Source organism: Oryctolagus cuniculus, chromosome 18 (genome assembly GCF_051225735.1).
Source record: "Oryctolagus cuniculus isolate XC-2025 breed Fujian yellow rabbit chromosome 18, ASM5122573v1, whole genome shotgun sequence".
Classification (NCBI taxonomy): Eukaryota; Metazoa; Chordata; class Mammalia; order Lagomorpha; family Leporidae; genus Oryctolagus; species Oryctolagus cuniculus.
In genome coordinates, this window is record NC_142884.1 from 75040630 (window position 1) to 75063229 (window position 22600).

A 22600-nucleotide genomic window follows, 5' to 3' on the forward strand; every position below is an offset into this window, starting at 1 on the left:
TAGCAATAAAATTATCTCAGTTTTATAGATTAATGCGGCAAGGTGTGGGCAAGATGTATGGCCTCCCCATGGTTAGCAGGCTGCCGTGTTTTGGAGCCATACTTTGTACTCAAAATGTGATCAAAAAGCATTTAATAACGCATAGTTTTTGAGAAAACAGAGAAATATGAGCAGAACATTATCACAGTAAAATAGGTTCAGACTGGTTCAAGAGCTGCAGGCAAACGGTTTAAAACATATGAGCCTGGTGCGTGGTGCGTGCAGGCAGTCCACGGCCGGCGCTGATGGCGCTGTCCCAGTGCCGGAGAAGAGGAACTGAAGGCACGTTTGTTCGTTTGTAACAGTCACAGCTCAGGGAATCCTGACTGGATGATTGACCTGGAATTCCCTTCAGTAAGGCTGGACTGAGGTTCATAGGGCGCTATGCAATAGACAGACGTGGGAAGCCGCACACGGAGGAAGCCATTTCTGGAAAGTCAGATGGAGGAGGCCTGCAGATGGCTCGGCCGTGGAGCCATTCACACCGTGGAGCTGTGCACACGCCCACTTTGGTTGCCGCCTGACTGCTGCTGCTCCGTGATTATTCATCCTTGGTTCCTGGCTCACACCTTGCGCCACTCCCCGACCTTGCCATTCACATTATGCAGTTAGCTGATCTCACTGCCTGCAATGTTCCGCGCTGCGAGAAGCCCATACCAGCGCCTTGAGATTTCTCCGTCCAGTCTGCTGTGTGCGCACTTCAGCCCTTCCCAACCCTCTCCAGGAGGGCCACGCCTTCCTCCTCATTTTGGAATGTTCCTTCGCCCGGTCCAGGAGCGAGCCCTGTTCACTACATTCTTCCCTTCAGGCTCTCTCGTCTTCGCTTGTTCCGTCCCGTCCTCTCCTGAGCCCTCCCCGTGCCATCAGACGTACTCACGTCTCCCCACGCTAAAGCACGATTGTAGGGAGCCATTTCACCCGCGTGCACTGGGCTCTGGGAAGCGGTCCACACGCATCGTCCCTGCATCACTAAGGCAACCTCCGCACTCCTCACCCCGAAGTTTTGCTGAAATGTCTCTGTTTTGAAGGTCATGGGAAGACAGCCAGGTTCCTTGGTTTTCTCACTCCTGAGCCTACCTGAATTCTCTGAAGCATTTAGGAATTTATTTTGAATTTTTATTTTATTGAGGTAAAAGCCATATAAGATAAAGTTAGTCACTTCAAGGAAACACTTCTGTGGCACTTCATGGATTTATAATGGTGTCAAGTCAGCACATCTGTCTAATTTCAAAACTTGTTTATCCCTACAAAACGGGCCCTGGGGCTGGGGTTGGGGCCGGCGGGTGAAGCCCCTGCTTGCAAATCCCACATCCCGTAGCAGAGTGCTGCTCTGATTGCTAGCTGCCCCTCTTCTGACCCCTGCCAATGCACCTGGCAAGGCAGCAACAGGTGGCACAAATACTCGGGGCCCTGCCACCCATGTGGGAGACCAAGATGGGGTTTCTGGCTCCTGGCTTTGGCCTGGCCTCCATGCCTGACTGTTGTGGCCGTGTGGGGAGTGAACCAGCAGATGGAAGACCATTCCCTCTTTATTCCTCCCTCCCTACTTCTCTGCCTTTCATTTTTTTTTTAATAAGGAAACTGTCCGTTCATCATTTGCTTTGCACTCCCCTCTGTGCCCCGCCCCTGACAAGCGCCGGTCTGCATTCCTTCTGAGTCACCTGTTGGGTGTGCTCAGCGTAGATGGAATTTTAACGTGTGAGGTATTTTGGATTAGCTCCTTGTTTATAGCATAAAATCTCGAGGTCCATCCACGCTGCGGCATGTATCGGTGCTCCGTTCCTTTTGGGGGCTGAATAGTACTTCGTTCCACACGTGGACCATGATTTATTTGTGTGCTGGTGTCTGGTGGCTGTCTGCAGTGTTGCTGACTTTGGCGGCTGTGAGCGGAGCGGCCGTGGACATGCGTGGCCGTATGAGTGTTGGTGCACTAGTTTTTGATCTTCAGGGATTCACACCTAGACCTGGAATTTCTGGTTCACCTGGTGACCCTATGCTTGACTTTTGGAGACAACACCCAACTGTTTTGCACAGTGTCTGTAAAGTTTTATCTAAGAAGGTAAAGGGGCTGTTTAGCAATTTGCTCTTTGAAGCGCGAGAGCCTGTCACTGTTCGTGGTCTCCCACTCTTTATGGGCAGTCATGTGCAGTGTAACAATGATGTCCCTTGGGGTCGGTGCTGTGGTGTAGCAGGTAAAACTGCCATCTGCATTGCCAGCATACCGGTTCGAGTCCCAGCTGCTCCACTTCTGATTCAGCTCAGCTATGGCCTGGGAAAACAGTAGAAGATGGCCCAAGTTCTTGGGCCCCTGCACCCACATGGAAGACCCAAAAGAAGCTCCTGGCTCTTGGCTTCAGATCAGTGCAGCTCCAGCCATTGCAGCCCTCTCCTCTCCCTCTCCCTCCCTCTCCTCTCCCCCTCCCCCCTCCCTCCTTCTGTGTAACTGACTTTCAAATAAATTATTAATAAAAAACATACCAAATAAACCCAGTGATGTCCCTCACATGACGATGGCCCCACAGGGCTGTATCACCTAAGAAGTGGTAGCCTTCTAGCTCAGGCAGTTACGCTGTGTGAGGTTTGCACAAGGACACGCCTGCCTAACCACGGAGCCCTGACATCTGGGGATGCAGACTGTGGGGCAGCCCCTAGTGCCAGTCCTCCTCCATCTCTGCCTCTCCCTCCTCCTCCTGTTACAGGCGTTCACCCATTTCCCTTCCTGATTGTCTTCGACTGTCCTCTACGTCCTCACCAATCTCATTCAGCCTGATGGCTTCAAATATCCCCCCTCCAGGAAGTCTCCAAATCCATCCCTACATTTTGACCTTGAGGACTTTCCGACTGCCTGCCTGCACTTGTGTCCTAGGCCTCGCAGGGTTGGTGTGTGTGTGTGTGTGTGCGTGTGTGTGTGTCTGTGTCCCCATCCGTCTGTCTCCAAATACCCTCAGCAGTCTCTGCACCTCATCCTCCTGGGTGCTCTGTTTCTGCAGTGGCGACCAGTCTCCCTGGGCACCCAAGCCCTCCACCTTGGTTTTGCCTCTGGTGCCTTATCACCTGGTGGTCGGTGGCACTTCCTGTCCGTTTCCTCCCTGCAGTGTGGTTTTCACACACAGCAGTCACACGTGGCTTCGGCATCATTTCCTCTTATCTGGCCTGAGAGAGCCCCTCCCTCTGGAGCCTAACCTCACCCCTTCCCTGGAGATCCAGTTCCCATGCCTGTCACTGCTGAAGTGACTTCCCTGGGAACAGCAGGGCTGGCGTCCCGCCCTGTTGAAAGCCTGCCGGGCTTCCGGTGCCTACTGAGCAGTATGAAGAGTAGCCACACCCTGTCGGTTCTGTTCATCCCTCCAGCCCCCTGTTGCTCAGGTGATCCTCCCCACCCCCACCCCAGCCTGAGGCTGCTTCTGCCCCAAAGCCATGCAAAATGCTGAAGTCCTGTCCACCTCTCTCTCTCATGGCTGGTGTAAGTGGTTGAGATAGGCTTGGTATAGAGAATGGGCCAGTTTAGGCATTGTGACAGGAACAGAACCATCAGCTCTTAATATCTGAAAACATATTTTTAGCCGAACAAATGCTGTACGCCAATAGGTGAAGCTGTTGCTATGGATTTATTTTTTCTTTAAGCTTTATAATTAACTATAGTGAAAATAATGCCATAGAAACATGATATACAAGAGTGATTTTTAGAGTTTCTTGGAAATGTGGTTAGAAGATGTTTATTTTGGTGCAAAATACTTCAAAATTCATGCATATGAAGGGTTTTCAAAAACTTCAGGAAAAATCTGTGTTACGAAGAAAGGTATGCAGGGATTTCAAAAATATTTCTGCCCCCAAATAAACTTAGGTTTTGATTGCCATGAAGCCTGTGAAGTCCCCTCATTTGCAAGGGTGAGGAGTGAAGGGACTGTGTCACTGGATCTCTACAGGACTGAGGAAGCTTTGGAGAGGTGCCCGGTTGCGTGCAGAGGGCGACCTCCCGGCAGACCGGTGGCTATTGACCCCACAGCCAGAGCCAAGGCTCCTTCTCCCTCCCAACAGATGTAGTTCCAATTATCCCTGGCAGTCCTTACCACGTGATTTCTTGTGTCGTTAAGGATGAAGTATTCATATGCCTGGGGAAAATAAGACCAAAATGTTCGGTGCGTCCCCTGAGAGATACAACTCTCTTCCCTGCGATGACTTCTCTCTCTGACTGACTTTGGCAATGGCCCCTTTGGCCAACCGTTTAATTTCTTCTCTCTCTCCTTTCCTGGGTTAACTTTATCTCTGTTGATGCTAATACACTCATGTCATGTGGAAATGAGAATAATTCAGATATTGTAGAGAGAAAGAAAACGGTTAGATAAATTAGAAGCATGAATAATTTATGGAGAAATAATTCAAGCAGCTAACTATAGTGTGCATTCTCTGCTGACTTCATGAATGATCCATACACCAAGTTCATGTGAGTTAATGTTTATTTCTGGAAACCTTTACCAAAATGAGCAAGAAGTAGTAAATGCCTCATTATGCTTTCAGAGCGCCTAATGATACATTATTTTCTGTTATAAAACCTCAAGGTTTCTGAATGCATTGTGATAAATCCAAACTGTCAACATTTTTGTAGCAAGAAAAGCCCAGCGTCCTATAGAAATAAGGTGTAAGATTAACAATTCAGGTTCATACATTTTCTTCTCCTGAATTCTAACGCGTGTGGCAGAAGACTGCAATCCACACTTTTCTAGAAAATGTGCTGTGAAGATTCATAAGACATTGAAGAACATTCAGAAAAGCAAAACCGGAACCCTGGGAAATGAGACCTCGAGTAAGAAGACAGACCACCAGCAACGAAATGGACATTTCACAGAGCAGTTTTCAGAACAGGGAATTGGTCGAGCAGACTGGGCCAGCGTAGTGGTATCCTGCGGGTCTTTCTGCGTAGGAAGACTTAGTGAAACAGGCGGTAGGTGCAGCGTCTCCTAGCTCAGTCCCTGGAGCTGGAATCCCTGGGTTGAAGTCTCAGCTGTGCAGTTTGTCAGCCCTGTGATTTGGGACAAATTCTTTTAAACTCTTTAGGAGGTAACTTTTCCTGTCAGTGGAATAGGAATAAAAATAGTCCTTACCTCGAGTACTGTGGGAGTTGCATGAGAGAAGGCCCCAGGGTCTCAGCGCAGTGCCCAGCACGCACTCCCAGCAGGGAGTGTTGGCCGTGTTGTAGCGCATGGGGCATTCCCAGCTGAAGCTCCCGGGAGTGGAGGACTGGGACTTTAAATCTAGGAGCTGAAAAGAAAAGACGGGCGCTTCGTACGGGATGTTGGGAAGAATCAGCCTCCCTGTTTCTGGTTTTTTTTTTTTTTTGGTTTCTGTGTGTCCTCCTTTGTAGACAGTCTCTCCCTCGGTGTGTGAGGAGATGCACTCGCGTTAGGAGAAAGCACACAGCATCCACCTACAATGAGATGGTTTCCAGGCTGGTGACATACAGGAGAAGCACACGAGAACCCAGGAATGTAAAGGGACAAGCAGGCTGTAGACTGGGCTTTAAAACAGTAGCTGTATATTGCTGAAATGATATCCACCTTAAGTGCAAGGCTTCAGAAAGATTAAAAGTGAAACAATTTAAAGAAACTTATCGTGTCAATGGTAGCCAGAAGCACATTGGTGTGCCTATGCTGTTATCAGACTTTACAGGAAGTACTGCTCAGATAAAGAGGGACATCTCACATTTCTAAAACCATACAGCAGGCAGGCATAATAACCCTAAATTGGAATACATCCAGTAACAGACATAGAACAAAACTAACCCATAAGGAAGAACTAATAGTAGAGAGAGAAAAACACATCATCCTCGCAGGACTCTCCATAGATGATGTATCAATTAGCCCAGCTGTAAACAAAGGTAATGAGCATTTCAATAATGTATATAACACACCTAAAACTGCAGAGTATGTGTCCTTTTTAATAGAACAATTACCAACGCAACATCTGCTGGTCATAAAATGCACCCCAATAGATTTCAGAAGACAAAAGTCACACAGAGAACGTGTTCAAATCATTGTACATTTAGACCAGAAAGCAGCAACAAAGACAACTGGAGAGTCGCATGCTTAGAAAGTAGGCAGTACACGTGAAGTAGTCCTGGGTAGAATGAGAAAGCGTTGCAGGTGGCGGAAGGCAGTTTGGATGGAATGTCAGAAGTCTACAGCCCAAATGCACATAGAAATCAGAGAACAGGAAGCTGAGCCCTAAGAAAATGATAACGCAACACAGCAAGAGGATGTGCAATCGGAAAGAAACCAATAAAGCCTCGAGTTGGTTCTTTGAAAGAGGCTTTGGGAAGAGTGGCCGTGGGAAAAGAAGGAAGACGGACACGGTCGCTCATGAAAGCCATGTCAAAGAGGCATCAGTCGGGGTTTTCCAGTCTCTAGGATTGTGAGGATGTTTATAAACTCAACTTGAATTTACACAAAGTTGACAAGTTCTCTTTAACAAGTAAAAGTGCCATGCATGGAAGTGTACAAATAGACAATCTGAATAATCTCCCCTGTATTAATACTCTACGATCTGTTAAGCTCCCAAGACAGATGGCTTCATGGAGAACTGTACCAAAGTCTTAAAGAAGAAACTATCCAAGTCATACAAAACTCTTCCGGAAAATATAAAGAGTGAATTCCTTTCCAGTCTCCTTTTAAAGACCAGCACATTCCTGAAATGAACATTGACAGAAAGAGAAATTATAAGCCAACCTCTCTTGCAAGTGCATACAAGAAGATAAATAAATCAGACTTTTCTTTAAGTAAAAATCTGTACTCACCAAAGCATATGCTTGAGAAAGATAAAAGATAGGTTCTGGAGTAGGAAAGATATTTGTAATATATTTGTTTGCCATAGGGCATTTATTATCCAAGATACACTAACAAACTTTGCAAACTACCACAGGACAGAGAACCTGTATAAAATTGGGGATAGGATTCTTTTTTAAATATTTATTTTATTTGTTTGAAAGGCAGAGAGAGGAGAGAGATTTTTTTTTTTTTTGACAGGCAGAGTCGACAGTGAGAGAGAGAGACAGAGAGAAAGGTCTTCCTTCTGTTGGTTCACCCTCCAATGGCCGCCGTGGCTGGTGCGCTGCGGCCGGCGCACCGCGCTGATCTGATGGCAGGAGCCAGCTGCTTCTCCTGGTCTCCCATGGGGTGCAGGGCCCAAGCACCTGGCCATCCTCCACTGCACTCCCTGGCCACAGCAGAGAGCTGGCCTGGAAGAGGGGCAACCGGGACAGAATCCGGTGCCCTGACCGGGACTAGAACCCGGTGTGCCGGCGCCGCAAGGCGGAGGATTAGCCTAGTGAGCTGTGGTGCCGGCCAGGAGAGAGAGATTCTTCCATGCACTGATTCACTCACCCAGTGGCCGCAATGGCCAGAGCTAGGACAGGCTGAAGCCAGGTTGCAGAAACTTCTCCTGGGTCTCCCACGTGGGCATAGGGGCCCAAGCACTTGTACCATCTTCTGCTGCTTTTCCCAGGCCATTAACAGGGAGCTGGATTGAAAGTGGAGCAGCTGGGACTCAAACTGGTGCCCATATGGGTTGCTGGCACTGCAGGTGGTGGCTTTACCTGCTGTGCCACAGCTCTTGTCCTAGGCTTTTTCACAGAGAGCTTCTAAATGACCACCAAATATATAAAAAGACTTTTAACATATTATCAAGGAAATGTCACGTAAGACTACAGGAATTATGCAGAGTCACTGTTACACACTCCATAATGACCCGGGGGGAAAAACTACTCTAACAGCACAAGTGTTGGCAAGAGGGTAGAGTAACCAGAACTCTCACACACTGCAAAGCTGAACATTTTAGGACCCAGAAATTATACTTGAGATCTGTCTCTGGAGGAACTGTGTTCATATGGACACCAAAAGACACAAGCATGTTGACAACAGCGCTGTTTATAGTGGTTAAGATCTAGATACAATTCAAAAGCTCACCAGGAGACAGGTGGGTAAATCCTGATGCATATAAATGTTGGACAGTGTGTGGAAGTATCTGAAAAAGTGCTGGTAGGGGCTGGTGTTGTGGCACGGCGGGCAAAGCTGCTGCTTGTGACGCCTGCATCCCAAATGGGCACTGGTTCAAGTCCCGGCTGCTCCACTTCCCACCCAGCTCCCCGCTGATGGCCTAGGTAGAACAATGGAAGATGGCCCAAGTGTCAGGAGTGTGGATGGACCTCACAGGTGTAAGATGGCAGGAAAAAATCCCCGTGGAGGAGAAACTCCACGTAGCTGAAGTTTACTGGCAGGCAGAACTAACGTGTGGTGGTTCTGAGAAATCAGGACGGACCTTACCTTAGGAAGGATGCTGACGCAAACTGGCCAGAGGGAGGTTCCCGGTGTGATGGCCAAGTTGGAAATCTCCACCTCCATGCTGGTAACACAGGTGTCTGAGGGCACTCTGAGCATCTCTGCAGTTCAGTATACGAAGGATATATTGTGTGACTGAATTAAAAACTGAGACATCACGACGGCATAGGAGTGACTGGATACTCTTTCTAGCCGTCACTCTATGGTGTGAGAGGAACACAGCTCATCAGTGAGGCTGTCGCCCCAGCTCTTCATCCTGACACACAAAGCCCTCAGTAGCCAGGCTCTGGCCTCCTGTATCACCCATCACTCTGGCCTGTGCCATCTAAGCGCCTGGCAGTGCTCTCCTGGGAGAACACCTCCCCCCACTCTAGAAATGTGCAGGGGGAGAAGTCCCGAGTGGTGTCAGAGTCAACTCGTGTGTTACACAAATGCAATCACATGTCGCTGAACAGTGGGATGACGTTCTGAGAAGTGTGTCGTGAGCCGACTTCATCTTGGTGCACACATCGTAAGGTTAACTAACACACACCTAAGTGGTCTAGCCTGCTGCACACCTGGGATAACCTGTTGCTCCCTGACATCCCCTGGTACAGCAGGTTACTGCGCTGAGCACCAGAGGCAGTGGAAACACAGTGGCGTTTGGGTATCTAAACGTGCGGTGGCTTCTTGGTCACCAGGCAACGGGAATCTTTGAGCTCCGTCCCGTGTCGAGGGACCGCAGTCACGCGTGCAGTCACTGACAGGACATCACTCTGCAGCCCACGATTCCGCCACAAGGAACAAAGATGCTGACGCTGCAACTTGTCACGTGCTCCCCTAACATGAACTGCGAGACTCGTCCCTAACTGTAGAGACACTAAAATGGAGTAGGGAAAGGCCTTCCCCAGGATTAAATAAAACAGAATGTGTCTGGGGCTATCACGGCACACAAACGACTCTAAGAATAATTTTAAATCCTAGAAGTCTTTACTGTCTTAAAAATAAAAATCATTAAGTAGCATGCTTAGCCCTAAATACAGATTTAGCTTGTTGAGCCTTGTCGCTGCATCTCTGTGCTGGGTTTAGGGTCTAACTTCAGCCTCTCTCCTTTGTCACAGGAGATGTCAAGGCTCCGTCTTTGCTTTTTATTGTGGAAACGCTAAGTTTGCTTCACTCACCAAGTCAAGAGGCCTGGATAGCTGAGCCCCTGTGTTTGATTCAAGTGCAGTTCTCTGCCTGTGTGCCACTGGCCAATACTTCTAGAAAAATATTTGTTCTTCTCTGATGGTTTGCTTTTTCTGTGCTTCAACATGTGGGTGTCAAATAATTCATTTCTCTTTTTTCCAGCATGTGTGTGTCTGTGTGTGTGTGACCTCGCTGATGACAAGAGATGTTTACTCTGACGAGGGCACTAGTCAGAATCCCACCTGGGGTGCTGAGGGTGGCATGAGCGAGGAGGACCGGTCCTGGAAGCCAGGCTCCTGTCCTGACCTCCCCTGGCTGTGCCCGGAGACAATGACAGCACTGTTCCTGTCATGCTGTTCCTCTGGTGTAAGAATCTCCCGCCAAAATGCACTGCACATGTGGGAAAGACAAAAAAAGAAAAAAAAAAAAGCACACTATAAACTGGAAAGCTCTTGATGTCAGCCTCCAAGTTGGTCTTTAAAACAACTGTGCAATCTGAGAGCACCACGTGGGGGCCCACAGAAATGTCTGCTGCTGCACCGCTCCCTCCTAGCACCCCCTCAAAGCCTTGCAAAAGTATTTTCCTGCTTTGCTTTGCTTTTTCGCTTTCCAGCCTGGTGGGACCCCTTGCCGTGTGCTGGTTCATTCTCATTCACAAGTGGATGTGCTGGGTGTTCTGTCCCTGCCTGCGGCTGAATTCCCCAGAGAGCAAAGCCTCAGACAGGGACTTGCCGGCAGGCGCTTCTTCTGGGAGCTGGGCCCAGGTAGCAGAAGCCTGTGAAAAGGAGAGGGCGAGGCAGGCAGGGGAGGAGAAAAAGTCAGTCAAAAAAGGAACAAAAGGAAAAAGCTCTCTAATTCTGTAGGCACTAGGGTTAATTTCTTCAACTCTATGAGGAATCATCCACCCGAAAGACGGAGGGGCCGCAGCCGACATGCACAAGCTCCCCATTCCTTATGGGTGGCCTGGGGGTGTCGCCTGCCTTGTGTTTTCAACAGGTTCCTCCATGGGTTGGACAAGGTCCCAGGCAGGCTGACCGGCATCCAGGTAGCTCAGCTCAGGGTACACTCTGGGAGAGCCACAAGGAGCCATGTGGCATAGCTCCTGTGACACCAGCAGTGGCCGGGACAAGGGAACACCTGGTGTGTCAGTGCGTCTTGGGGGGGTGCACAACCTCACCTGCCTGACGGAGCAGGCACAGGGTTATCTGACCACCTGAGTGCCTGCCCAGCTGTTCTGTGACAGGTCAGTCAGAGGACGACTAGACCTTAGAGGGTTGACAAGGTTCCCGACACACATGGTATCTTCATTAGGGCTTGAAGACAGGCGTGCCCAGGCCTTGTCAAGTGAACAGGTGTGACTCACTCAAACCTTTCTATTTCTCTGTCTCTGAGATCCAAGGCTTCGGCCCCTCCATTCCAAAGGAGCCATGGTTTCAGAGGCAGGCTTCTTGTTTTGTCAATGTCCCTTTAACTGACAATCTTGTAATAGGGAGAGAGAAAATGGATGTGTTTTTTTTTGCCTTTTTTTTTTTTATTTCACTGGACTAAACTAGAACCTTTGGCACAGTCTGAGAGATGATGGCAGAGACCTTCCTTCTTGAAAATCCAATATTTTTACAGAGGACCCAGGCCTGGCTTGGTTAACGAACTGCAGGCCTCTTTAAGAAGAGAAAGAGTGGAAGAGGAAGGAAGGGAACGTCGGGCTTGCTGGCATTTGCGAGTCCTCATGTGGATCCAGGAACTGGGCCTGGTGCTCTCCTTCTGTTAACTCATCTGATGTTATCACAGATTCAGACAAGGGCACAGAGGTATCTGAGGATTGGGGTAGTTAAGAACTATGCCCTGTCTCTCCTAACTTAGAAGTTGTCAATCTCCCAGACTTGGACTGGACTTGGATCTTAGCCCACAGCCTGCTCTCCTGAGCTCCTAAACGTGTGTCTTCCCCTCACTGGCTGAGCCCCTTGGTCAGCTGAGTTGGGACACAGCGGCTTAGGTAAATAAAGAAGAGGGTAGCAGCTCCCGTCTCTCCTACGCGCCCTGCGTGCTCACTGCCTGCTGCGACTCCTGGCTGCACCTGGGACACTTGCCCTCTGCAGAGCTGCACGTAGGCTGCACTTGCCTCCACGTGGCACCCCCTGTGTTTTCTTCTCAATGCCCCACTCAAGCCTGTACCACCTGCCGTTTCTCTCACCTGGGTGCCCTGTCCCCTACACCTGCCGTTTCTCTCACCTGGGTGCCCTGTCCCCTACACCTGCCGCTTCTCTCACCTGGGTGCCCTGTCCCCTACACCTGCCGCTTCTCTCACCTGGGTGCCCTGTCCCGTACACCTGCCGTTTCTCTCACCTGGGTGCCCTGTCCCCTACACCTGCCGTTTCTCTCACCTGGGTGCCCTGTCCCCTACATCTGCCGTTTCTCTCACCTGGGTGCCCTGTCCCCTATACCTGCCGTTTCTCTCACCTGGGTGCCCTGTCCCCTACCACCTGCCGTTTCTCTCACCTGGGTACCCTGTCCCTGAGGTCTTTTTGCTCAGTGTAAAGGCTCTCCCTCCTGCACCGTCTGACAGAGAGCCTGGCATTCAGTGGGTGCTTAATAAGTGACTCATGGCTGCATGAACATGGGACCCATGGATGGACTTGTACATTGGCCTCCCTGTCCACGGATGACAAGCCCAGTCTTGGTCTCTCTGACGTCAGAATCTTGCCCAGGGTTGTAGAGTACGGTAGCCGAGATGGGGTCTCGAACTCAGGTCCCCACACTCTGGGTTGATGTACTTCCAGCCTCTGATGTTGCATTGTTTGTCTGTTGATGTAGTGTTTTCTTAACCTTCTCCTGAGACAATGCTACACAGCTGAGACTCCACAGCAGCCCTCAGAGGCCACGTTGGGCTGGGTGGATTTTCTGTGTCCCTTAAATAGCACCATGTGTGTTCCAAGATTTGCTGTTTATGTGAATCCCATTTCTGATTCCCTGTGACCTTCCTACACCAACCAGGGAGTACAATGGGGTGAGGTTACTGCTGTATAAACACAGGGAGCAGTGCCTTCTCCCACTCAGAATTTCTCTCCCCTCCCCCCATCACGGTGTTCTAGGCCAGGCATGCTCCCAGGTACTGGGGGACCCCCACGTCAGAGCCTCTAGGGCACCAGCTGTGGGGTTGTCACCAAGCGACTTGGACACTAAAGAGCTTGTGTTTGCTGTTTGCATGACAGCTAAATGAAGCCGGAGATTCCCCACAAATGATAAGTATGTAAAATGAGTGGAAACAACAAAAATCATGAAACCCCACCCTAAACACGGCAGCCCCGAAGGACCTCTGTCCCAATGGCATTGAAAAGTCTTTGACCGTGTCTGCCAATGCTGTTAGTGCCCATGGTGATGTCGGCACTGAGGTTTCACAGCCAGCAAGCAGATGGTCACATGCTGGAGGGCCCTCTCAGGAAGCTGTGGGGTCTGGGGTTCGAGGCTGTAAGCTGAGATAGTGAGCCTGGGCCAGGTACAATTTATGGAGAAAAAGGGAATGAAAGAAAAGAAATTATGTAAGCAAAATGGTTGGCACCAGCCGGCTGAGATGTTAGAACAGGATGGAGCTTGGTGATCCCTCTTGGACACTGGATCTGGGCACGACATATGCACAGAGAGAAGACAATTGCAAGGATCTTCTCTTGTACGTGTCTGGGTAAGGATCACCTTGGTGGAGATGCCATTCTCATCTCGTCCCATTCACTGGGAACACCCAGGGTGGAGTGGTTTCCATACAAAGCCATCAGTCACAACTGCTAGTTGTTAAAAGCATGGCTTCTTTTCTTCTTGTCTCTTTCCCATTCCCAATGGCTCCTTACTTCACTCAGAGCTTAATGTCTGGCACAGTATCCGTGTGTCGTAAGGGGATATTAAATTAATAAGTACATTTCTAATTGAATAGCTGTTAGACCATAAATATCCAATGATTCTTGCAGTGTCTCATGGCTGCATTCCAAGGAGCAGTGGGAAGCGTGAGAAAGGACAGAGGCCCAGTTTACCTCTGTCTCTGTGTAGCAGGAGGCAAAGGAGAGTCTTGGAATAACCATAAGATGCTGGCTGCTGTGTGATGGGTGGATGAGAGCTCTTTGGTTACTCATGTTGTAGAAGACACCACCCCAAACTTAGAAACATCAGACAATGGCCCTTTTAGTCTGACCACATTTCTGTGGGTCAGCAATTCCAGCAGGCTCCAACCGGAGTCGCCTGGGTGTTGGACTCCGCTGTGGCCAGCTGCTAAGGAAGATCCGAGATGGCTGCACCGTGCACCTGGCACCGCGGTGCTTCTTCGTGTGGCTTCTGCCCGGTTGCTGTCTTGGGCTTCGTCAGAGCTAATCTGATGTCTCACATGGTGGTGGGCTCCCAGAGGGAGCTGTCCAAGCACGTGTAAGCAGAAACTATAGCTCTCTTCTCACCCTTCCCTGGGAGTTACACAGCCTCACTGCACTGTTGCTCAAGGTGGCCCCGGACTGTGTCACACTCATGAGTCGAGGAGATAAACTCTGCTTCTTCGTGGCAAGATTGGGAAGGAATTTGTAGTCATTTTTAATTCGTACTGAGGAAAAACTATGTTGGATGTTGTTCTAAGGCTGTACCAGTGGAGGTGGGGAGAAGTGGATCGGTGTAAGGTGTAACTGGGGGGCAGACAGGCCTTGGTAATGGCTGTCATGGGGCAGTCAGGCAAGGCGAGTGTCATTGATCTCTGTTGGTTTCCTCTGTTGTGCTATGAAAAGCCGCCACACACTTTGTGCTCAGACAGCACACATTTTGCTCTTGCACTTTCGGAAGTCGGAAGTTCAAGGTACATCTCACTAGGATCAAGTCAAGGCTGAGACACCTCATCCCGTATCCAAGTGCTGGTTCGAGTCCTGGCCACCCTGCTTTTTACCTGGCTCCCTGCTAATGCGCCAGGGATGCAGCAAATGGTGGCTCAAGCGCTTGAGTTCCTACCGCCCACCCGGATGGAGCTCCTTGATGTGGACTCGGCAAGTGGTGCCATCTGGGGAGTGAGCCAGTGGGTGAGAGATCCGTCTGCCCCAACCCCCGTAAGTCCACCTTTCAGATAAGTTAATAAACCTTTGAAAACGTAAAATCGAGGAGCTGGCAGAGCTGGTTCCTGCCAGAGGCTCTAGGAGTGAGTCCGTTCCTGGCCTCCTGAAGCTGCTAGAGACTGAGTGCCGTACCTTCCCCCAGGTGTGCAGCTCGTCTTGTGGCAGAGGCTTCAGAACAGGGAGATGCACTATGGAGAGAACAGACAAGGCCAGCACCGCGGCTCACTAGGCTAATCCTCCACCTGCGGCGCCAGCACACTGGGATCTAGTCCCAGTCGGGGCGCCGGATTCTTTCCCGGTTGCTCCTCTTCCAGGCCAGCTCTCTGCTGTGGCCCGGGAGTGCAGTGGAGGATGGCCCAGGTGCTTGGGCCCTGCACCCCATGGGAGACCAGGATAAGCACCTGGCTCCTGCCTTCGGATCAGTGCAGTGCCGACCACAGCACCCATTGGAGGGTGAACCAACGGCAAAGGAAGACCTTTCTCTCTGTCTCTCTCTCACTGTCCACTCTGCCTGTCAAAAACAAAACAAACAAAACAAACAGCCAAGCAGAGAGAACCGGGGTTTGAGCACCCTCAGTCAGTGTGATAAATCAGATATGCCTAAGTGCAGGTATCAGCAAAGTCAGATGGCTGGAGGAGTCTCATCTTCAGAGCTAGAAATACACACTTTAGATTTATCAATATAAAGTAACATGGGGATTATTGAGGTCATCTAGGAAGAAATTTATAGGAGCATTATCCATAGAAATATCAAGTGAGGCACATAAATACATTTACATTTTCTGATAGTTGTATTTAAAAAAAGAAATTGATTCCAGTAATATCTTTTTTTTAGCTCCCTGTATCATGTAATCATCATTTCATTGTTTAATCAATATGAATAGTAATAATGCCCCAAGTATTTGGGTCCCTGCCACTCATGTCACGTGGGAGACCCAGCCTCAGCCTGGCCCAGCCCTGAATGTTATAAGTATTCGGGGAATGAACCAGTGGTTGGAAGATCTGTCTCTTCTCTGTCTCTCCCTCTTTTTCTGTCACTCTGCCTTTCAAATAAATCTTTAAAAAATATTTTATATTGCGTTTTCCATGCCAAGTTGTCAGAATCTAGATGCTGGTGCCCTTTCTGGTGTGGCCTAGCCGTACATCTCTTGTTTGGTGGTCACATGTGGCTCGTGGCGATCTGTCGGGCAGTACAACTTGAGAGACAGTCAGTTCTGAAAGTCAGCCCTGGGGAATCCCAACACCTAAAGGGTTGGGTACAGAAGACACTTGGAGTTAGAGGACAACACCAAGAAAGAGTTATGAAAGTTTGGAGAAAGAGGATGTGGTCAGATAGGTTGAGTCCCGGTGTGAAGTTAGGTGAGCTGGAGTGGGGGAATGTCCACAGATTTGCTGCTAACTCAACAAACATGGAGAAAGCCTCTCCCTCATGCTTAGTCTGGCAGTGCTGTCTACCCCTCTCTCCCCCCTCCCTCTGGGAGGAGGGAACGGTCCAGAAGCAAAGACAGCTGGGAGGTCTTCCATCTGCAGAGTCTCCGCCACGCCGAGCCTCAGCTCCACGCCGTGACGGGGAAACGGGCCTGGGCTGCCGTTACCAGGAAGAGCTGCAGTCCACAGGGGGAACAGCCACATTCATTCCCGTGTGCTGGTGTGAAGCTTCCCTTCTGGAAACTGTCTTAAGTGTAAAAGCTGTGAAATAAAATACTTGTGGATCATTCAGTCACTGGATACGGAGAAGACGTCGGAGTCCGGCAGCTCAAAGATCACTCGTCAGTGAACTCAGGAATTTGATTTCTGCACGTGTATGTGGTTCCTGAAGCGCCTTGGTTCAGCTGAATGGTGCTGTTGAATTTCCCTCCACACACGGCTTCAGGGCTGTCAACCATCCCAGCCGTTCCAGGAAGGCTCGGGAGCTTCCAGACCCAGAAGGTCCCGAGCAAGCCGTCCTGGCTTTGCCGGCACAGTGGGTGTTCTGGTGATGTGAGGCCTTCAGGGCTGATCTCAGCAGGAGTCCTGGAGAGACAGACAGTGATGACTTGGCCACCCTCCAAGCTGGGAGGTCTTCCCACCAAGGACCTCCTGGCGCTGCCAACCTGAAGAGAAGAACCACTCTTGAGGCTGATGTTCGAGAACAGATTGGGAAGCCTGAATGCCGATTTATTCATTTGCAAAGAGAAATGAGCGCGCCGAGGACCGGAAGACACCAAGTCCATGTGCTCAGCATTTTCACTCCCTCCACGAAGCCAAGCCATCAATTTAAGAAGAGGAAAGACTATCACACGCCCTGAGATTCACGAAGTCTGAGTGATCAGCAAATTCTCTCCCGCTGTGAAGTCATTCTTCTCATTTACAAAGAGAAATTACTGTCGCAGAGACGAGAACGCGCAGTCCACGCCGTCAGCACGTTTTCTGCTTCTGCTCCACCCCTCGCGTGTAGCAGGTGTTCCCAAGCCTGCTTGAGAGTACAGGGTGGTGGTGAGAGTGACAGCTTGAAGGGGGACTAAGCCGCCTGCTGACTTAACCCCACCCTGGGCTGAGACTGCCTTTGTCACCAGCGTGTGGGGATCTTTGCTACTCTTCTGGCCTCCAGCAGAGGTCCTCCAACGTTGCCCCCAGGAGACATCCCATTTCCTTTACCTGCGCTGTGCCAGTCAGGCTTCCTGAGAGCCTCCTTTGTGACACCTATCTCTGTTCTCATTCCACAGAGTGGCCGTAGGCCCCTCCCTCCCAAAGCTTAGGGCAACAGAGGGCACAGTCCCTCTCAGCTGTCTGATTCACCGTCACAGAGATCCTGCATGGTACGATGATGGGGCCACAGGTGTAGAACCGAGAAGAACCTACTTCCGGTCTGCTACCATTGAGAACTTGGGCTAGTCATACATCCCTGTGTGCCTTCATTTCCATGTCAGTACGATAGGGACCTGCCAGATTTGGTTATCTAGGACCAGGTGACAGAAAACACAAGAAAAGGAGGAGCATGGCGTTTGTGACAAATTCGTTATTTAACCATACACATGACCACATGACTATCGTTTTCTGTTGCAGTTTCTAAAGTATTAATGTTTAAAAACCTACACAAACTAAGATTAATGATCCAAGAGTCTCATCTAATATTTGTCTTTGGAGATAAAATGCATACCCCCATAATACTTTTAGTGCTATTGATTTATTATAGTCAGGGGAAACATAATTGAATAACAAAAGTATTCAGAAAAATATCGAAATGGAACAGGATGAAGAGAGAAGCAGAACCGCACTCTGTCCCTGTCCATCTGCCCCCTCCCCGGCCAGCTGTCTTGGGCCTGCCTTGCTTGTCCCGCACTCCCTGGCCTCAGGCTTCCCCGTCCCCTTCCTCTGCTCTACCACCTTCCTGGAAGGAAAGTCCCCCACCTGGGCTTCTGAAGCCCTTACCCTCCTTCCAGTCCAGGATCCAAGCAGGACAGCTGACCTCACAATGAGCCTCCCAGCCACGGTATCGGGTCGGGGTGTCACCACCGTGTTACAGAACATACAACCAGGACACGGCAAAATGGCAGGGCCTGCTGAAGCAGACACCCACGAGCACAGTTGAGAGACAAGAGCCCGTGCCCAGACCTCCTGGGTTGGATCACAGCAGATGCCAGCTTCCAGTGGGGGTGATGACAGCATCTTTGGGGTACCCGACGTTGTCCCTGTCACTTATTAGACACTGAAAGACTCAGATACCGTTGTAAGGGTTTCGATCCCCACTTGATGGATAGAATTGAAGTTCTCAGATGAAAACTGAGTGCCTCCTAGCTGCCAAGTAGACCATCTCAGGATGCTGTAACCTCAGACTTCGGTCTCCTAAGGAGTAGGCTGCCCTCTCACATGATGGTGTGCACAATTTTGCAAGTGTAGGTGGAGCCAGCTGGGAATGCAGGCAGCCTCCTTAAATACCAGGACCTACTCTTCTAAATCAGCTACCATCAAGTTCACACCGGCAATGTGGCCTCCACGGCCTTTTTATCCAGTGCGATCATTTATTTTAGTATTGCTCTTCACTTTGCAAGAATTCAGCAGGCAGTCGGCACAGGGAAGTCTGGAAGCCTGTGGGTCCCTAACGCCTCTGTGTTTTGTTGGAAGACCGTGTGCGGCTTCAGTGCAAGGTCCGTGCACATTTTGCTCACCATGACCTCTGCCTTCACCATTCCCGACTCTGGGCTCTCTTGCTGCCCAGGTCTGAACTTGCAAAGGAAATGCAGTGTTTTTCATTGTGACACATGATCGCCACCCACTGGTAAGAATGTTTTTGCTGCAAAGACTTTACAAGGTGTAGGCTTGGGGCAAAAGTCCACAGTTTCCCAGGCTTTCAAGGTCGATGTCTGGCTACCCAAGTCTAAGGAGGGTTAACTGTGTCAGCTTCAGGTTGGTTTGCAGAATCTCAGATGTATGTCCATTAATTGTCCCGTGAAACGATAAATAAAACTCTGCTTGTGCGTCTTGAATCATTCGTGTCAGCGTACTTTGTCCATCTGCAGAATTTCAGTATTTCAGCTGAGACCACTTGTCATGGCTAGAGTCCTCATCCGGACTGCCAATCACAGGTGCATGATGGAACAGGACACTGCGGGTGGATTTCAGAGTTCTGACTTGTAAATAGGATCCCATCGTGTTGCCACAGCAAATCCCGTGGAAGAGTCGCCTACGGAGAAAATACCCACCGTGTTCCATGATTTGCTTCATGTGTTTGAAAGTGCTCAACAATTCCCCTAGGCAGAAACTTCCTTAGTTTGAAGACGAGAACTGGAGCATGAAGAGGTTGAGGCACCGCCCTGTGTCTCTTGCCTAGAAAATGCGGAGCTGCGAGTCACACCTAGAAGATGTGTCACTGGAATCTTTCTCACTGGGCAACGGGGCCTCTCTCACCCATCTGGTCTGGGAGGAGGCCGTCTTCTTCCCTATGAGCTCTCCCCCAGAGGCTGCCTGGGACGCTCTGACCCAGTTGGCGTGGACAAGCCCTCGTCCACACAACTTCTGTGGCTACAGGGTGACCTCTCTGGGTTCCACCCCTCATCGAGGGAAGCAGCAAGCAATTATCTTGGAGAGGAAAACAAAGCTTTTGGACTAAGTATTGATTCCTGCCCCGTCTCTTTCGATGCAGAGAGAATTCAGTGGCATGTTTGGGGACCAGAAGAGAACATTAAAATAAAGAAAAATTGGGCCCCTGGCGCTTGAAAAATTTCCCCAGATCCTTGAAGACAATTTCATTTTTTTTTCTCAGGGAACTTGATGCTTCTTTAGATGGAAAATTTTTTCACCTAAAATATCACACCAGCTGTCCTGAAATTCTCCTCTTGGCCTGCTTATTAAGAAATGCTGCTCTTGCAGCAACAAATCTCAGCTTTCTTAGCTTCTGGAAAACTGTAAAATAATTAACTATCCTTTAAAAAGGCATTGTGGGAAATCCGTGTGGCTCCAGTCCTCTAGCTGCGTGTCTGCACGTGAGCCGCTCTGAACTTGAACCTGACAGTTCAGGGGCGCTGGACGTGATCACTTAGAGGTCACTCCTAGCAGCAATGAATTCATGAACTCGGATTAAGTGATAACAAAAACACTGAAATTTCCCTCTATCTCTCTTCGTTCTTGAAGAATAGGTTAACATATATGGATTGTATTTCACAACTAGCATAGAATTGAGCATTTCGCCATTTTTTATGATCTGTGGTTTCCATTCTTTTTAATAGCCTTGGTGCAGTATTAAAAAAGAGCATCTTGGTTGTAAAAGCTGTTTTAGAAGGAAAAGTTGTTCCAGTAAAGCAAACATAACATATATGCCACTTTCTCAAGAGGAAGCCTTGGCAGTAACTCGGTCAGGAAGGGAAACACTTAGTGGGCTTCAGCAATGATGAGACCCCAACCCCAAGGCAGCGGTGGACTTTGGACTTGCGGTTGCTTTGGAAGAAATGAGCAGGCTCTTCCTGTTTTTCTGTGACAGACTGGAAATCGCACGCCATTGGAAAGTTGCGAGAATCCAGATTAAAACGCCCAGCTCAGCAAAAGTGTTTTCTTAGGCAGCGGTGCACGAATCAGGCTGGGTGATAAGCCGCCTCTCAGATACCAAAAACAAACAGCAGGGATGCACTGGTTGCGCGTGATCTGTAATCAGCAGAAGTTGGAGGACAGTTACGTTCCATGCGGTCAGGCTACACGAGGTCATGACAGTGCCACGTTTTTAAAAATTTTTATTTGTTAGAGAGGGGAAGAGAGAAGGAGCTCCCATCCACTGGTTCACTCCCCAAATACCCACAGTGATACCCAGTCAGGAACTCAACCCAGATTTCTCCCGTGTGTGGCGTGGTCCCAATACCGTTTATCCTGCCTCCAGAATCTATGTGAGCAGGAAGCTGGAGTAAGGAGGGGAGGGAGGAAGGAGAAGGAGGGAATGAATGAATCTTCCATCTGCTGGCTCACCTCCCAGATGGTTGCTATGGCTAGAACCAGGCCAGCCTGAGGCCAGGAGCCCAGCTTCTTCCATATCTCTCACTTGGGCGCAGGGAACCATGGATTTGGGTCACTTCTGGTGCTTTCCCAGGTACATTAGCAGGGAGCAGGATTGGAAGTGGAGTAGCCGGGACTCGAACCAGTGCCTGTATGGGAGGCTGGCACTGCAGGTGGTGGCTGCTTTACCCACTATGCCACAGCGCTGGCCCCCATTACCACCTAAATCTTGTTCTCCACAGCAAAACAAGAGAACATTCCAGAAATGTTCTCCTAGAAGTGAAACACCACACTTACTGAATTTCATAGACCATAATAATGTCATAGCTGCCACCAAACTGCAAAGAGGAAAATACCGTTCTGTGTATGCTAAGAAGAGCGTCTGCTGGGTTATCTCTGAGCTTGGAAAGCCTCCACCGCGTGGTCAGTGTGGACTGCGTGCTTGGTGTGCCAGGCAGTGAGGGTAGCCGACTGTTTCCTCTTCACATGACCCTGTAAGGTCTGCGCTTTCATCATGCCCTTTGTCCAGATGAGGAGACTGGGATCCAAGAGATTACAGAATTTTCCCAGAGGTGCTTCCCTACCCATTAAGAGCCACATCCACGTGTGCTGCCCCTCTCTGGGGGCCTCTGCAGGCCTTGGCTAAGGAGTTAGCTCACAGAGAGGGAGGAGAGCCTCTGCTGCCCTCATTTACGCATTAGCGGCCAACCATCAGCGCGTCAGGAAGGCATGGTCACTCCCGAGCTGCAGCCGCTCCCTCCGTGCCATTGAGAAACAGATAATACATGAAGTTGCATTTCAAGTGCAAACAAATAATTGTTTCATGTCTTGGACATAGAAAGGTAATTTAATGTAATGAAAATACATGGGAAAAATTTAACTTTGTTAAATGTTTGAATAAACATTGAAAATAACACGTTGCATTTAGGGGAATATATAATCAATTTGGAAGGATAGGTATGCATGAGAAAATTCTGAAATACTTTATATGTGTATACATTATTCATATCTGATTTATATTTTGCATTAATTATAGATCAGGTAGGATTGGAAGTATCCATCTCTATACCCATCTATGCAGTAGAGTTTAAGGCGTGTATACAATTTCAAATTTTCATGTGTTGTCACTTTAAACACTAAAGATAAACAAGTATAAATAATATTTTTAGTTAATCCAAACACCTGTGAATATGATTGTTCAATCTACAGTCAAGGTAAAAGTTGTTAATTTGCATACTTGGGACTTGGTTGTTGAGAATCTGAGTGTATTTCACGCTTGTGATACATCTCACACCAAATGCTGCACTGTGGTTGGAAGGCTGGCCCTGTACTCCTAGTTCATGAAGTGCAAGTTGAAAACCAAGGATCCCATGTCCAAGGCGCTGCAAAGATAATTGAACATCTTCTAATGCTTGAACTGATGCGTTGGCAATGACTGGATTTTGATGTGATTTTGCAAAATACTGGAAACATTCCATGTGTCTGACATGCACCTTACAAAAGGATTCTGTTTGTGCAGATTGTGACCATCATTAG

At 49.2% G+C, this 22600-nt stretch overlaps 1 protein-coding gene and 1 long non-coding RNA gene across 3 annotated transcripts in view; one reads left to right on the forward strand and one right to left on the reverse strand.

Moving 5' to 3' along the window:
• CDH13 (cadherin 13) overlaps positions 1–22600 on the forward strand; it is a 1120403-nt gene that overhangs the window by 511697 nt on the left and 586106 nt on the right. The gene's annotated exons all lie outside the window — the stretch shown is intronic.
• Positions 4479–5265, reverse strand: LOC138846591 (uncharacterized). The gene is made up of 2 exons (XR_011384127.2): positions 5142–5265; positions 4479–5059 (listed from the first exon to the last, which is right to left on the reverse strand). It is a non-coding gene; the product is annotated as an uncharacterized LOC138846591 (long non-coding RNA).